A 6,003-nucleotide genomic window follows, 5' to 3' on the forward strand; every position below is an offset into this window, starting at 1 on the left:
GAAACAGAGGATTAAATACACAACATGTAATTGATGGGATTGGAACCAGGTGTGAAGGAAGACAAGACAAAACCAATGGAAAATGAAAAATGGATCAGTGATGGCTGGAAGGTCGGTGACGTCGACCACCGAACACTGCCCGAAAAAGGAGAGGGACCGACTTCGGCGGAAGTCGTGACAGGGTTCTATTGAGGTACAACAGTTGAACTAAGGTCATGAAGCATTTATAACTTATATTCTTCAAGAATCAGTGGATACATATCATTCATTTATAAGTCCAAAAATGGATGTAACAACTGCTGATTGCCCCTTTAAAGTCTGCACATTGGACAAATGATCTATCAATGCCAATTGGAGACTACCCCACTGGAAGAAGAGGTCAACCACCTCAGCTGTCAACTGCCTGTCTCTGCCAACTCAGAAAAAGCAGTGCCTTGCCCACACTAAGGTAGTGACAAGGGAGAGGAAGGCAAGAACAACAGTCAAGATCTTGGTGGAAAACTGCTGGAAGACCATGCCAGAGATGCCCACAACAGAGAACTTCGAAACATAGGCCTATATTAAAATACTTACGCAATAAAAATTTAGCTTAAGCCATGATATTGGATAGCCTATTCTTATCAAGTATCTATTTGCATAGTGTGAATGATATAAAGTTACAATTGTTATCAAATTATTTATAGGCCTCTGGAAGGTTCCTGTAATGGTGTTCTGTAATGACTGTATTTATGCTCTGCAACTACATTCTCTGTGTCCACATTCATAGGTCATGGTCAGGGCACACCAGACAGGGCCCACCGGACCTAGAGCCATCTTGGGTGGTGGGTGGTGTACACCCCAGAATGGCAAACCTGGATAAGGAGTTGTTTGTCCTTAATGTGATGTTCCCCAAGGTGACATTCTGAGTATATCCACCCTACTACCTGGTGATTTATTATGTCTGCATATCATCAGTCTACCATAATTCTATCTACAGTATAACTGCATAATATCCTACTAAAGCAAATTTGATGGCTAGCCAGGCTGGGACTCCCTGTTACAATCAGACCAACAGCTTTGTTCAGGGGTGCAAACTAAACTTCTGGAGAGCCCCGTGTCTATTGGGTTATTTCCTTTGAATTTGTGTTAAATTAAGACCTAGAAAACCAGGTGAGAAGAGTTCCAAACAAATAAACCAACAGACACTCGCCCCTCCAGGAACTGAGTTTGACACCCCAGTCCTTACACCAAAAGGTCTGAGTTTAACAATATATTTTAAATGTCCGAATTCGGAATCAATTGGGCTTCAAAAAATAATATGGTCGCTGGGATAGGTTTATTTTGATTGCAGATTTTCAGAAAAAAAGAAGTTATACATCTGAACAGCAGCTGTGCACCGATTTTAAGTCCCAATGAGGGGATTAAATTAAGCTGGCCCAGGTGCCCGGGGAGGGGGTGGAGATTTCACCGGGTGAAAAGTGATTGCATTTGTTTTGAAACTGGTAAGACAAGGGGTGTGGGTCTATGTATATTTGTAAACAACATCTGGTTCACGATATCTAAGGAAGTCTCAAGGTTTTGCTCACCTGAGGTAGAGTATCTCCTGATAAGCTGAAGACCACACTATCTACCAAGAGAGTTTTCATCTATATTTGTCAAGGCTCAGGAGAATACCCAGATGCAGACAGTTTCGAAGAAGCAAAAGTGTATTACTCAAACGGGGGGCAGGCAAATGACAGGTCAAGGGCAGGCAGAGGTCAGTAGTCCAGAGCAGAGTCCAAAAGGTACAGAACAGCAGGCGGGCTCCAGGTCAGGGCAGGCAGAGGTCAGCAATCCAGGGTGGTGTGGCAAGGTACAGAACGACAGGCAGGCTCAGGGTCAGGGCAGGCAGAATTGTAAAAACCAGGAAAGCTAGAAAACAGGAACTAGAGACAGAAAGGAGCACAGCAAAAAAACGCTGGTAGGCTTGATGAAAAAAATAAACAAATGATCTGACCATAATTCTATCCTCCTGATTCCTGCGTACAAGCAAAAACTAAAGCACGAAGCACCAGTGACTCGGTCTATAAAAAAGTGGTCAGATGAAGCAGATGCTAAACTGTAGGACTGTTTTGCTAGCACAGACTGAAATGTGTTCCGGGATTCTTCCGATGGCATTGAGGAGTACACCACATCAGTAACTGGCTTCATCAATAAGTGGATCAATGATGTCGTCCCCACAGTGACCGTACGTACATACCACAACCAGAAGCCATAGATTCCAGGCTACATCCTCACTAAGCTAAAGGCTAGAGCTGCCGCTTTCAAGGAGCGGGACTCTAACCCGGAAGCTTATGAGAAAACCCACTATGCCCTCCGACGAACCATCAAACAGGCAAAGCCTCTAAACAGGACTAAGATCGAAATGTACTACACCGGCTCCGACACTTGTCGGATGTGGCAGGGCTTGCAAACTATTACAGACTACAATGGGAAGCACAGCCGTGAACTGCCCAGTGACACAAGCCTACCAGACAAGCTAATTTACTTCTATGCTCGCTTCGAGGCAAGTGACATTGAAACATGCATGAGAACATAAGCTGTTCTTGACGACTGTGTGATCACGCTCTCCGTAGCCGATGTGAGTAAGACCTTTAAAAAGGTTAACATTCACAAGGCCGCAGGATTAGCAGGACGTGTACTCAGAACATGCACTAACCAACTGGCAAGTGGCTTCAATTACATTTTCAACCTCTCCCTGTCCAGGTCTGTAATACCAACATGTTTTAAGCAGACCACCATAGTCCCTGTGCCCAAGAACACTAATGTTACCTGCCTAAATGACTACCGACCTGTAGTACTCACGTTTGTAGCCCTTGAAGTGCTTTGAAAGGCTGGTCATAGCTCACATCAACACCATTATCCCAGAAACCCTAGACTCACTCCAATTTGCATACCGCCCCAACTGATCCACAGATGATGCAATCTCTGTTGCACTCCACGCCCTTTCCCACCTGGACAAAAGGAACACCTACGTGAGAATGCTATTCATTGACTACAGCTCAGCGTTCAACACCATAGTGCCCTCGAAACTCATCACTAAGTTAAGAACCCTGGGACTAAACACCTCCCTCTGCAACTGGATCCTGCACTTCCTGACGGGCCGACCCCAGGTCGTAAGGGTGGGTAACAACACATCTGCCACGCTGATCCTCAACACGGGGGCCCCTCAGGGGTACGTACTCAGTTCCCTCCTGTACTCCCTGTTCTCCCTGACTGCATGGCCAGGCACGACTCCAACACAATCATTAAGTTTGCCGATGACACAACAGTGGTAGGCCTGATCACCAGCAACGACGAGACAGCCTATAGGGAGGAAGTCAGAGACCTGGCCGTGTGGTGCCAGGGCAACAATCTCTCCCTCAACATGATCAAGACAAAGGAGATGATTGTGGACTACAGGAAAAGGAGGACCAAGCAGCCCCCATTCTCATCGATGGGGCTGTAATGGAGCAGGTTGAGAGCGTCATGTTCCTTCACGTCCACATCACCAACAAACTAACATGGTCCAAGCACACCAAGACAGTCGGGAAGAGGGCACGACAAAACCTATTCCCCTTCAAGAGACTGAAAAGATTTGGCATGGGTCCTCAAATCCTCAAAAGATTCTACAGCTGTACTATTGAGAGCATCCTGACTGGTTGCATCACTGCCTGTTATGGCAACTGCTCGGCCTCCGACTGCAAGGCACTACAGAGGGTAGTGTGTACGGCCCAGTACATCACTGGGGCCAAGCTCTCTGCCATCCAGGACCTCTATACCAGGCGGTGTCAGAGGAAGGCCCTAAAAATGGTCAAAGACTTCAGCCACCCTAGTCATAGACTATACTCTCTGCTACAGCACGGCAAGCGGTACCGGCGCGCCAAGTCTAGGTCCAAGAGGCTTCTAAACAGCTTCTACACTCAAACCATAAGACTCCTGAACATCTAATCAAATGGCTACCCAGACTATTTGCATTGCCCCCCCTCTCCCCCCTATTTTACACTGCTGCTACTCTCTGTTTATTATCTATGCATAGTCACTTTAATAACTCCATCTACCTACTCTATGTACATATTACCTCAATTACTTCGACTAACTGTGCCCCCGCTCATTGACTCTGTACCGGTACCCCCTGTATATAGCCTCGCTACTGTTATTTTACTGCTGCTCTTTATTTATTTGCTACTTTTGTTTATTTTTTTGTTGTCATTTTTCGGGGTATTTTTCGTAAAACTGCTTTGTTGGTTAAAGACTTGTAAGTAAGCATTTCACTGTAAGGTCTACACCTTTTGTATTCGGCGCATGTGACAAATAAAATTTTATGTGATTTGATTTGAGAGTTTTAAACCAATGCATCAACCATACCCATTGTTTACAAGGCTAGAATACATCTTGGACATGTTGTGGTGAGAGATGAATGACTGTTTGCATTTCATCATTAACCCTACAACACAATATAACACAGGGTGGCACTGTCTGCAACACTGTTCTACACTTTCTTGCCATGCACATATAAAAATAAGTGTGACAATGTTTTAAAGCTGCAATATGTAACTTTTGGGCAACCTGATCAAATTCACATAGAAATGTGAGGTCTATACTGAACAAAAATATAAACGCAACATGTAAAGTGTTAGCACAAATTTGTTTACATCCCAATTAGTGAGCATTTCTCCTTTGCCAAGATAATCCATCCATCTAACAGGTGTGGCATTTAAAGAAGCTGATTAAACAGCATGATCATTACACAGGTGCACCTTGTCCTGGGGACAATAAAAGGCCTCTCTAAAATGTGCAGTTTTGTCCCATAACATAATGCCACAAATGTCTCAACTTTTGAGGGAGCATGCAATTGGCATGCTAACTGCATTGAACATACACCAAAGCTGTTGCCAGATAATTTAATGTAAAATCTTTTACCAATGTCATTTTAGAGAATTTTGCAGTATTGTATGTCCAACTGGCCTCACAACCGCAGACCACGTGTAACCATGACAACCCAGGACCTCAACATCTGGCACCTTCACCTGCGGGAACATCTGAGGGCAGCCAACTGGACAGCTGATGAAACTGGGTTTGCACAATCAAAGAATTTCTGCACAAACTGTCAGAAAACGTCTCAGGGAAGCTCATCTGCGTGTTTGTTGTCCTCACCGGGGTCTTGACCTGACTGCAGTTCAGTGTCGTAACCAATTTCAGTGGGCAAATGCTAACCTTTGATGGACACTGGCACACTGGAGAAGTGTGCTCTTCACGGATGAATACGGTTTCAACTCTACCGGGCAGCTGGAGAAGTGTGCTCTTCACGGATGAAACCCGGTTTCAACTCTACCGGGTAGATGGAAGACCGCATGTACGTCGTCATGTGGGCAAGCAGTGTGCAGATGTCAACATTGTGAACAGTGTCCCATGGTGGCGGTGGGGTTATGGTATGGGCAGGCATAAGCTACGGACAATGAACACAATCACATTTAATCGATGGCAATTTGCATGCACAGAGATACCGTGACGAGATCATGAGGCCCATTGTAGTGCGATTCATCTGCTGCCATCACCTCATGTTTCTGCATGATAAAGCACAGCCCCATGTCGCAAGGATCTGTATGTACACAATTCCTGGATGCTGAAAATGTCCCAGTTCTTCCATGGCCTTCATACTCACCAGGCTTGTCACCCATTGAGCATGTTTGGGGTATCTTTAAGGTAGTTGTGACCAACAGATGCATATCTGTATTTCCAGTCATGTGAAATCCATAGATTAGGGCCTATTGAATTGACTGATTTCCTTATATGAACTGTATCTCAGTAAAATCTTAGAAATTGTTGCATGTTTCAGTTACATATTGTGTTAGTATAGATCTGTCATTCTCATTGAAAGCAAGTCTAAGAAGCAGTATATCTGTTGTGTGTGCTATTTCTATGCTTCCCGTTCTTAAGTTTCGTTTTTGCATATTTTACTTTTGGTTTTGTACACCAGCTTCAAACAGCTGAAAATACAATACA

This window comes from Salmo trutta, chromosome 20, assembly GCF_901001165.1.
Source record: "Salmo trutta chromosome 20, fSalTru1.1, whole genome shotgun sequence".
NCBI lineage: Eukaryota > Metazoa > Chordata > Actinopteri > Salmoniformes > Salmonidae > Salmo > Salmo trutta.